General features: G+C 34.1%; 1 protein-coding gene across 4 annotated transcripts in view; it reads right to left on the reverse strand.

Annotated features, from left to right (window-relative positions):
* The window catches only part of LOC120348926 (calcium/calmodulin-dependent protein kinase kinase 2-like), a 525,835-nt gene that overhangs the window by 411,431 nt on the left and 101,414 nt on the right, over positions 1–12,990 (reverse strand). The window lies entirely within an intron of this gene.

The raw sequence follows: 12,990 nt of genomic DNA on the forward strand, positions 1-12,990 counted from the left end.
AATAAATAAATAATGAGCGAAGCTCGATGCCCCGATATTTATGTTTTACCAGAGATTACAGGAATGATCTAGTTTTCTTTACTCTATGGTATTACATTGAAATGTTGCTCAGTACAAATAATAATAATAGGTACTTATTGAAACGATTATTTGAGAGTAATATTATTGAGTTATTTCATCTATAACAATTATATAATGTTAATGGGAAGTAATATATTGTAATAATAAATTGAAATATTGATTATGCACAATTGAAAATAATAGAACATGTGAAATGGACTTATAAATTATACATAATAGAACGAACAAACTTTGGAAAATAAATTAAGTGGAAGAATGTTGATTGATAAATGAAAATATTGTATCTTGAATCCCCAACAAGAAGAAATAAGGTGTCATACCAGTTAAATTTAATTACAGTATACAAAAATTCATCTTATATCCATTTATTCCTCTATGAAACAGAATTTCTAATAAAAAAGAACAATGATTCGCTTTTGTCTGTCAGTAGACAATTCTATTCAGGTCAGCTGTCAATTGCCTATGAACAAAGCAAAGAATATTTTCAGTACCCTCCTTTCCTATCGCATGCAGCCAAGAAGTTGCACTTTTCTATATACTTCTTGAAAAGTAACTGATCAAATTCTATCAGATAGCTGGGACTATTTCTGGATGCTACACCAATTTTCGAGCCTCAAATTGCACATTGGTGCAATCGAGCCTCCACTGTACTTCCAATCAATCTAAAACTGAATAATTATCATTATCATTCTTACGTCTTGCTGCACTTGAAATGAGTACAGTATGTGAAATGGAATAAATTGCATCCCAGGCTGTCAATCTGAAGTAACAGATATAACAATTCTGTCAATTGTGAACAGTAAAGTAGTAATCCTTCAAACGCTCAGTAATCTATTGGGCTTTGTATCTTTGTAGCTTTTCAATTTCAAGGCTTAAATTCAGAATGGACGAAACAGCACTTAGTACTACAATCCAACCGACTTCCATCTATAATACTACAATGGCTTGATACAATATGAAAGATCTTTTCATATTTTCTGCGTCATTTTCGAATGCGGTTTCCGCATATTCACCCATCATTGGTTTAGAAAGAGAACAAAATAATGCTGTTTAGAAGCATCAAACCATGAGCGCCCATCGACAAACAATAAAACTGAGTACAGTTTCGTATACTGTAGCTACTACAATGTGGTCAATCATAATTCGGTTGAATTAATGCAAAAATCCAGCGTGAATTCCACCATAGTTGGGACAATGCGGTCTATAATCGGCTTACATTTCCATTTGCGGATTTTCTGCTCGCATGTTGTATGGTCTCAAACTCTCAATTCAAATCCACCAAAAATGAATTTAATAGTGTCTGGATGTGTGGAAAGAGTTGGGGATTGGGAAGGTAGTGCTATTTTAGAAAAGAATCAAACAATCTCCAACTAGCCCAGAGACAATATACATTGATGCTTGCAAAATGTATGTGGTTCTGATTTTTTAATTTGTTGTTTGCAGTTTAGAACCAATTCCTTCACGCAAAATTTTCTTGAGATACACAGTGCCTACAAAACCTAGAAATTCCAGTTCATTTTCAGTTTTGAGCTATGTATGCCAAATCCTTTCATTGGACAAAAAATCATTCACACCTTCCTCAGCATACATGTTGAAAAAAAAATATTTAGGAGCTCTTCATCTTCAATGAGCACTGAGTTACAATTTTCAAAAATAAGTTCAATTTTCGGTAAATTTAAATTTAAGTTTTTAATTAACAATATATGTTGATTGTCACCATTTTAAATTCACATTTGAAATCCCTCTGAACGGAATTATTTGTCCTCCACAGCCTAAAAAATTTATGTATATCAACAACAATTTTCAATTAAAATTTATGTATAATCAGTAGAGCTGTTGTCATTATTGTGGATTTATTATCATCTCAATTTGGGATTTTTTTTATCGTGTTATTCAATTATTTTCATTGATGTACCTTTCCATAATTGAAAATACTGTTCATAACATCAATTCCAATTTTCAGTTTGCGAGCAAGGAGTTCGAATCCTGCCGGTAGGCATGGATGTGTGATGGTTCGATCAATCATCACACCGCACCCATGAACTCATTCTATTACTCAATTGAGTGAGTATGTCCTCGATTTCTCGTTAATACCCTCTCCAAGCTACCTCATTGGATAGCTTTCATCAATATTTGTGGCCTACACCATATATTACTACTAGGAACCACCACTACTGTATAAAAACCCCCATTTCAGTGGGGGGTTGACTACTTCAATAATGAGGGTAACAGTATTTGAAACTTCCGAATAGTATAGGCTCTTATAATAGTACATCTGTGTTTCAAGTCAAGGATATTGAATAAATAAACCAATGAGAACAGTGAATGAATGGTTGCTTTATTCTACAAAACCAATATCGTTAATATTGATGAACAGGTCCTTCATGCATCTTAAATCTTACATGCTACTTTTCACTTTTCACCAAAATAATATCCTTATGTTATTTTACTCATCGAAAAACAGACTATCTATAACTCATAAAGTTGCCAATAATAACACTATTCTCAAATACTGTATAATGTTTTCAAAATCTGGCTTGTGAGACTACTCATAAATTGGGAGGCGTAACATGAAAATGAAGTCTGATAAGAGTTAAAAAAGTTATGTTAAATATTTCCTATGTATAAACTGAAAGATATATATCAATTATGTAATAACATTTAAACTAGAAACCTCACGGATCAACAACAAAAACCATTTGAGGTACTAATTTCGGTTGTTACACCATTAACAATCTTCAGCAAACTTGAAGCTTAGGCAATAAACGTCTAGTGGTAGAATATAGTCACAGATGTATTCTCTCTTGTCATATGATTGGCATTTAGTTGCCCACTCAAGGTTGAGCTCTGTCATTGGTCGAGACAAGACACGCTTTCAGTCTCCCAAATAATTCAGCCATAAAATTGTTTACAGTAATAATACAAAGTGCCTAGTACAGAAATACTAAGAAACAAACGAAAACAAATAGAAAAGATGAGTGAGAATGAAAAGATATACAATATTAGGGTCATCCAATATAAGGTCAATATTAGGGTCATCCATATGTTCAAATCTGAAGGAAATGTTGAATTTGTGCATGTAATTGACGAGGATAGAAAGTTGCACATCTCATTTATGAAGCAATGGCAATTATCAGGATAATGAAGAACGATCCAATGTCTTGATCAAACGAGCAGACCAATTTCAGCAAGTACAACACTACTAATTTCGTTTCATCTTGGAGTAGCAGCAGTTCATCTCCGATTTCCTTATTATCTTTAAAATTTGACCTTGACTTTTTTGATATAAGTTTTCCAACTCAGTTTTTTATTATTTTCTATTATTATTATTATTTCTCAAAGGAAATAGGCTGCCAGTTGGAAGAGCAATGTAACAATGAGAGTTTCAGTTGTGATAAGGACTGGATTCGACAATACCATAATTAGTTCAGTCAATAATATAAACATGAAAAAAGGTGTGCTTGCAATTCATATTGTGGTTCTGATTTCTTATAATATATTCTTTGGATACATAAGAGAAGTCCAGAACCAATTTTTCATGCAAAATTTTCTTATGCTAGATACAGAATGGTCCAAACACCTCATATTTTCGTTTATTTTCCAGTTTTCAGCTATTTGCGCCAAATACTGTAATCGGACAAAAAAATGCGTTCCTGCCTTTATTTAAGATTATGAAATTCTCAATAGAATGGGATCATTCCGAACTCTGTATTTCTAATTAGTACTGAGTAAAAATTTTTCAAAAATGAGTGATATTTTAAGAAAAAATCCAAGTTGATGAATTTTAGTTTTCGATTAACAATATCTTCCGATTTAACCATTTAAGTGTATTATTCAAAATCCCTCTTGGTGTAATTTTTGATCTACAATCTGGGACCAGATAGAGCGCTCAGTCTATCTCATATAGATTTCCAGGTGCACCTGACAATAATGCTTTTTGTATTTTGAAAAACACCCAAGTTTTAGCTTCAATTATCATCATCAATTCCATTGAGATTCCGCACAATGATATAAGTTCATAAGATCATGCTCTATGAAAATAACTTGTTAGATGCAACTAATATTAATCCAGTCATATGTTTCTTCTTCAGGAAACAGCCCCAACAGAATTTTTCTCGTATTTTGATGCGCTGAATTCTATCTGAAAGCTTCAGATATTATTTCGGAAACCTCGTGTTTTCGAGTGAAAAAAATCCCCTTCAAAGAAAATAAAATTTCCAATAAATTGATTGGTCTTGCAGGATTCTATGATTTCTGGTTTTGGAGATACTTTCAAAAAAAGAATATTTCTGAAGGTTTTTTGAAAAATTCAGGAAAATCAGTAGGTATAACTTGATACTTTAGACGGGCTTTTTTGCTCGAAATCCCCTCCCCCCTCTCCCCCCTCGTCCATCCCACCTCCCCTTCCCACCACAGGGTGGGGGGTGTTCTAAAAATAGATTTCCCCTACCCTTGCCCAGTGAAGATGAGGGGGATGAAAAGAGAGAAAGATATATCTCTCTCTCACTCTTTCTAAAAATAAATTTCCCCTTCCCCTTGCCCAGTGGTGATGAGGGGGATGAATAGAGAGAAAGATATATATCTCTCTCTCACTCTTTCTAAAAATAGATTTCCCCTTCCCCTTGCCCAGTGGAGATGTGGGGGATGAAAAGAGAGAAAGAGATATCTCTCTCTCTCAAATAGATTTTCCCTTCCCCTCGCCCAGTATAGATGAGGGGGATGAAGAAATTGAGAGAAAAAATAATTTCCCTTTGAGGGGAAAAATTCCCTCTCTACATCTATACTGACAGATTAAAGTGAATTGAGGAATTCCCTATCACTCTACATCTAATGTTATACTGACAGATTAAAGTGAATTGAGAAATTCCCTATCACTCTCTACATCTATTTTCTATACTGACAGATTAAAGTGAATTAAGAAATTCCCTCTCTCTCTCTCTCTCTCTCTCTCTCTCTCTCTCTCTCTCTCTCTCTCTCTCTCTCTCTCTCTCTCTCTACATCTAATGCTATACTGACAGATTAGAGTGAATCCATATCTCTACAGAGAGGTCAATGACTCTCTCTACATCTATTGCTTAATAATCTATTGCTATACTGTCAGATTAAAGTGAATCCTTATCTCTACAATAATCTAAGTTCTATAATATCCATATTATGCTTGGTTTCCAACTGACAGTCAAGAGTTCAATCAAACTGATTATGAATGTGTAAAAATTGAACTCTTTTGCTGTACAAACATCCCAGTCATTATTGTTAAAGTGTTTTCTCTGACAATATGTAAGTATAATTGGAATAAGCTAGCATATCTAAAAATACTTACATATTCTCAGACCTATTTCGCTCGGGGGGAAATAATACTCAACGCCTATAGTTACCATGAAACTGTCTTAAGAAGATACGATTCCCACTCACATTCAATTCCCATGAACGAGAATTAAAACTTCTGATGTTATCCTCTTTCAAAACCACTGAATATTCTTTCGGCAACTTAATAGTGTGTTTAAAGTCACCTTCACTATCAATATCGATAATTTTAAGGTGAATTTCACCATTATCGATAAATGTTACCTTTGTTACTACGAACCAATCATAAAGATAAAATTCAAAACCCCAATTGGCTAGTGGATTTGCTTCTACAGAGAACTCATTGAAACTACTCCAATCAAAATAGTTAGACATCATGTTGTGAACTTGTCGGCTCAGGTGTTTAGACTGAAGTGACGCAAGCGCGCGCGCGCGCACGTGCTACACTCCCCCTTGTTGAATGTTTCTCCAGACAAATGACACGTGCGCTATGCTGCTCCCTGTGAGGTGGATGTTTCCCCCTCCCAAATTCTATAGATAAGAGCGAGTTCATAATAACTCCTACATCGAAAAAACCGTTACATTCAATCATAGACACATGAAAAAATGTATAGCCTGATTCATCATCTTGAAGCGACATGTGTTAGCAAGAAAACCGTTAAAGTTCACTATGCTTCAAATTTCTCTCTCTCTCTCATATGCCGAATGTTATCCTTTCACAAGATTTTATTTTTTCGGAGACAATACAACCCCTTTATACTGTGCTAAACCCATTTTGTTAGTGATAATTTCGGCTACCTGATTTTCTGAAAGGTTATGTTGCTTAGCTTCTATCCAATTCATATTAAAGCTCACGCGTGCATATCTGGACACGATATCGTAAGCTACCCTATAGATGAATAAATTAAGATAATCTATGAATGCAGCCAAACATTGCAGTCTCATAACAGAGCCCTCTTCCGAATTTTTAATTGCCTCAGCTATTTCATCACGAACGCTTTTCACAGTGACTTCCATCTCGTTTTTCTTAATAAAATCAGAATAGCAATAGCATCTTTTGTAATAAATTGTTCAATACCATCCATAATATTAGCTTCTATTGCACTTGCCATTTCAGATAATCGTTTTTCAAACTCTTCCTTTGTTAATGAAGAACTAGTCAATTTCTGCAAAGTAGATTCTAAATATTGCTTATCAATTGGCGATGGGTGTGTTTCATTTACTTTAGTAAAAATTTCTGTACTAAGCTGTTTTAATTTAGTATAGAGGTAGTTTCTGTCCAGCACCTCCAAGTTCTTAATTTTATCTGATATGGCTTTTAATTTCTCATCTAAATAACCTTTATCAACTTTATCGTTGTTAATACTGTCCAACTGGGATGAAAAGCTGTCTGTTAAAGTTTTCACTTCTCCTAGAGCAGATTCTAAAGTTAGAGTTCTCTCTGCAATAGCTTTATCAATATTGGCGCTAAAATTTTGTAATGAACTTAGAATATGTTCTCTTTCAATTATGCTCACACCGATATTCTTAGTATTTTCCGAAACGAGTTTGGTTATTTGTGGATCTAAATAAAATTTCACAGCTTCGCTGATTCCTTGTTGATTTATCGATTCGATTATTTTCTGTGTTATCGAGTCAATATCGCACATAAGATTAGCGTTAGTAGGTGTATCAATCCGACCGAATCAATGCAGAGTCATCGTAGCACTAAACAATCAGTTTTGCTTCTTTTAGCTCTTCAATTATAGAGGCAATCTCAACATCATGTCCAGTGTTGCCAGAAGCTTTTGAGGAATAGAGTAAATTTAATCTTTCCACTAATTCGTCAAAATTATCAAAGTATTGATAAATTCTATCATGAGAATTATTTTTTGCAAATTTCAATAAACCCCACCCCTTCTTTCTACTAATTTTTTTACTGGGAAATAACTTCTGAATCATTTGTGATTCAATTCCCTGATTTCGTTTAACATAGCCTCTTCGATCTAAATGTATGGCTGTAAGTGTTAAGATTTTTTTATACTTATCCAGATCTCTCTGATTATAAAGATTTGAATTTGGTCTTGAACTGAATAATAACTCAAGTAGACCATGTGTTAAACAAAATCTTTCATTATTAATATCTATATAACCGTTATCGAATATTACTTGGTGATTTCCAATATAATACACATCATCTTTAGAATTGTATGAAATTCGATAACTAATTGAATTATTCAATTTTTCTGCATGAAACGTTTTTAGATATTGACTCAACAGTTCATCGTTTTTACTAGAACCAAGTAAACTGTTTTCAAACTTAGTTGAGCTTAAAAGATTGCCTGTTGAACTCCCATAGCTTTTATCATAACTCGACTCCTCATCATCAATCTCCATGCTCTCTTCTTCCTCTTTCACTTCTTCCTTTTTTGGTTTTACACCATGATTGGAGTGAAAACTAGATTTGTTTTGTCCAGTTCAATTATGGGCTCTATCAACGGTGAGATCGTTTCCCATTGTATTCCTCCGATCGTTTTTCAAAATTAACTAAGCTTTTATGCTTGTTGCTGATTACTTTTCTCAATTCCTTAATCTTATCGATTAAACCAATGTTCTTTCTATTCAGTTTTCTGCTGCATGTTTTAGACAACATGATTGTACAAAGAATTAATCTCTACTGAACAGTAAGAAACGCATCGATCGAATCTTGGTACTTGCCGCTATTAATTCCGCACTCGGTCATAATAGTTACAAAATTATGAGGTTTACAATTCCAAACTTTATGACAAAGTTTACTGAAATCTTTATAAGAAATATCTCCTCCAACATGATCTCTGTGAATTAATTTGAGACTCAATAAATCTATCTTGAAGATTATAATCATATTTGCATTGTCCCTAGTGAAATGTTTCTGTGTAGCTCCATAACTCTGAATTAAATATGCCGTGTCAATATTACGATGTCGGCCCATATTAAAATATTCTCTTATTTGAGGTACATGATTGAGTTGTAAATCATCAAATATAACTAAAGAATATTCTGATATTTTGTTTGGATGAGGTATAGATTCAGAATTGTTGTTTATATGAAATTCAATATCCTTCATTTTTGAAAAGACTTTTCTCAAAAACAAGTACTTATCTTGATACTCGCTTCTAGTATGCAAGTATATAGTTTTAAATCTCAACACATTCTTTGAAAAAATTAAAAAAAAATAGCAAATTGGACTTGCCACAGCCTGAAGAGCCTATTATAAGGATCCTTGCATTATGAGGTAACAACTTACCATTTTTACACCATGTTGGCATTTCTTTCTGTCTTATAACATTGTTGAATTTGACTATCGGGATATTACTCATGTTAGACACATGTACAGCATGTGATCTGATAAGGAACTAATCATTTTTCATAAGTTATCAAAGGAGCCCTGTCTCACTCACCATATGGGTGTGTGAGTGTGTATGGCTTATGACATTGGAATGCAGTCAACATGTGCTCACTGTCACTCTCCCCTTTCACAGCAATGCACTGATAGGAGTTTCTCACTTCAATATATCATTCCCTCTCTCTCCCGCACCCTCTTTACGAGAATGCATCTGTTGCTCCTCCTTATCTAAGCCTTAGCGAAAGCAAATTATGAAAATGGAACTTCAGATTGAAATGAAACTGAGAAGCATTTTTGATAAAGATGTATTATATTTACACCAAATCTTCGCCATATTTACAGTGAATGGAATGTATTACAATGTGATATTACACTGAATGGAATTTATTACAATATGATATTACAATAGATTATTTTTCATCTAATAGTTGACTTCTACTGATATAACTAGGTGTTGAAAATCCAATCCACTCAACAAGCAATCCTTTTTTGTCTCGCTTTAATATTTTTTCAATCAGATATACTTGTCTCTCCAATTCGTTTAATTGTGTTTTTTTAATTTCTTTTCCGTAAAACCTACCACTAATTACTTCTCCGTTTAGATCTTGCAAGCTGTAGGTTATGATTTGAGAAGGAAATATAGAATGAATCACAAAATACTCTGCACTCCAATTTATGTTATAAGATTTATCGAAAAAAACCCTTTTCTTTGAGATTCGTACAACATCTCCTAGCTTAAATTTTGGTTTTGAATTTTTCAATTTATATTGTCTATTGAATGCAGAATTCAAAGACATCAAAACATGATTACGATCTTTTTTCCTCACATCTTTAGGTTTCATTCTAATTGAAGTGTGCATTGTTGAATTATAATCACAAACCAAACTGTCTAGTTGTGATATCCAGTTTTTGGTTCCAAGTTCAGTTAAATATCTATAAATTTTTGCCTTAATTGTTCTATTTAACCTTTCAACTATGGAAGCTTTCTTATCGCTAAAAACATGGTAATGTTTAATACTGTATCTATCTAATAGCGCTTTAACTTTTGAATTAAAGAATTCTGTTCCCTGATCTGATTGAAACAACTTAACTCCCTTATTTTTAGAAATAATTGGTTCAAGTGCATCAAATACAGATTGACTTGACTTGTCTTTTAATGGTACACAATATGCGAATTTTGAAAAAAAATTAATAACAGCTAAAATATACCTATAACCTTTATTAAAACATGATAAACTGCTCATCTCAATGAGATCGGCTTGAAGCAAGTCTTTTTCACTTTTCAACTCATATTTGCAAGTGGGATAGTTAATGCGTGGTACGCTATGAAGTTGTAACGCTATATTAGATCTAATAATATTCATATTTACAACATGAAATCAAAATTAGTGGTGATGGATGAACGTCGCAGGACATACTGAGCAATCAGTTCAGAGCGTTGTTGGCACTCTATAATGTCCAAAAGGTAGAGTGCCCACACCGTTCTCAGCAATATATCTCTTATCGTCATAAGGACTCAAACAGATTTTTGTACATTCAATCTGATACATGGTGTGATTATAGGACCTCATCATATTAAATTTTTCAATGTGTTCACTATGTTCAATCAAGGATTTCTTATATAAATTAAAATTCAGTTTTCTACATTTCACTCCAGTCTGTACACCCTTTGCTACACATTTATTTACAGGTTCTTCATTCTCGTTACATACTAAATATGAGTAAAGTTTTGATCGAAGCCCTACAAATTTATGGACGGGTTTTGAGGCTGTCTCATCCTTGAACTTTCCTACAACTTTATTTCTCTCCATGGAAAAGCATGGGTGGTAAGGAGGGTAATTACTAGTGTCGAAAAGGTTCAAATTTTCTTTAATCAACTGATACACGTCTTCCACTTTTACATTTAAAAGAAAACTTTCGGTATCGGTCATACAGAGTTCTATGCGATCCCACGGTATAATTTTTTGTAATTTACAATAGAAAAAATTGTACATATGGAATTTACTCAACTCCAGTATGGAAAACCCGGAATAGATAGGCTTGTTCATTTTTAGTTCCAACTTACGAGAGAAAACCGCGATCACGTTCGAACTAATTATTTGCCAGCGTTTGCATAACGGATTTGAAATGTACTTATCTAACCGTTTTTCATCTGTGATAATTTTAACATTGATATGCTTGCGAACAGATTGAATAGTCTTACCAAAAATCAAATTACTACAGGCCTTAAAGAAGGATATTTCAAATTTATTTTTCGCGTTCTGCCTATTCCGGATATTGAAGTCGATGTAGCTTTTCAGCCAGGGTGATTGGGAAAAGCTAATGACGCGTTATACTTTTGATAATTGCAAACCGAGCTGAAGGTAGAGCTTTAAATTGAGGTAGTGAACAATGTACTTTTCATGGTCAAAAAGTGTGTTCATGAGCTTTTTGGTTACAGTTTGACCGTTCTCATTTGTTTGATAGTTTGACAGCAATTCATGTGGAGGTGTTTGGTGGAGAGGTGTGAGTGGGAAGCTGGCATGCTTATCATGTAACTCTTTTGGGTACTTGAGATCACATTCTATTATATATCCAGTTTCCAAATTGCTGTCCAAATTCGCGAAATCAAGCTTGGAAATTTCTTCCTCTGTGAGGAATTTGAAATTTCCAACAGGTAAGTTTTGGCTCATAGCTTCCGAGTATAAACTGTTTGCATCAATATAAAGGAGATAATTACTCGGTTTTGAGGGGTCGTATGTCTCGGGTAGATGTTTGTTATTCGCCTCACAATAACGTTTACCGATGAATGACACCCCGCCCCTCATCCCAGTCTCAAACATGAGATGCATGTCAGGATGAGTAATCAACTCTTGTTCAACTTTAGTGTGTTTCAACATACAATTCCAGGTAAAGTGCGCGAGGGAAACAAAATGAGTGACATCAAGGCCGTATGAGCTAAAAAGCATAGACCTCATAGATTCAAAAACTTCCGCTAATAGCATCATGTCCAAACATGAATAGAAATCGTGATATCCACCGAGCGATTTCAGCTTGAATGTCGAGAACACTCTTTGCACATGCTCATATTCTTCGAGAGACAGAGGTGTATCAGTTAAATCATTATGAGAACATTCGATAGGAGGAAGCGATGTTTCCATGAATTTTTTGGGACAACTCATGTATGAGTAAGGATATATTCCTTTTTTCAATAAGAGTTGCCTGTGTTTGTGCGGCGGGTGATGAAACACTTAAAATAAATGTTCAAACTTTTTTTCCATGTCTGTACTTTCCACCAAATTACGCATCAATACTTCCAAGGATTTGTTCATAAACTTGTTGGAATCTAAAAATTTAATTTTGCCTACTGAAAGTGTCAAAAATCTCTCTGACGTATTTGCGATGCAGGAAATTTCTTTTTTGCATTTACCGAGCGCTTTCAGAATGAAATGTGAATCAAACCCGGAGAAATTGAGAGAATAACACGAAATGTACTCCAGAGTACAAGCCGATAAATTACAAGAAATGTGTGTCGCACATAGGTAATTTCCGGTTTCATGCGCGTGGTGACAACATTTAATATCGGAGTCTAAGAATGGTTCAGAGCAAAGCCCGCAGTTTACCGAATTTTGAAATTTGCGCTCTTCACTTTCGGATAAATGTTCTGATAAATGCATCTGAATTTCACGTTTCATATCCTCATACAAAATGTCGCCAAGATCCGTAATTTCCTGAAGAAATTTCTCCATGATTTTTTAATCTAAACTACTCGATCTATGGAGTACAGGTCCGTAAGCGATTTCCCCATTCACATCGATAACAACAAAACAATACCCACAGGGAATATTTCGTGCTGTTTTCTTTGTATAGCTATGACTCATTTCATCCGAATCGGATTCATCATCATCATCATTATTATCGATATTAACAACGTAAGATTCTAAATCCGCGTAAATGGTATACTTTTTCTTCAATGTGGCGCCTAGTTTCTTAAATTTAATTGCCTCTCCGCGTTTAGGATATGAAACACGCTGTGATTCAAACTTGGAACAAAGCTGTTCATGTTTCATCAAATTTGCTTTACCATCATAATTTTCAGATTTGTTCGATGTAAATCTATGAAAACAGAAATCACAAATGTGTACTTGACCCTTGTGTTTTGAAAGGTGAGAGAAAAGATGCGATAATCCGTTTTTCCCATTCGCGGTATTAATTAAACAGAAATGCATTTTTCCTGCATCGGCTTTCAGTATTAAAAGATT

Source organism: Nilaparvata lugens, chromosome X (genome assembly GCF_014356525.2).
Source record: "Nilaparvata lugens isolate BPH chromosome X, ASM1435652v1, whole genome shotgun sequence".
Classification (NCBI taxonomy): domain Eukaryota; kingdom Metazoa; phylum Arthropoda; class Insecta; order Hemiptera; family Delphacidae; genus Nilaparvata; species Nilaparvata lugens.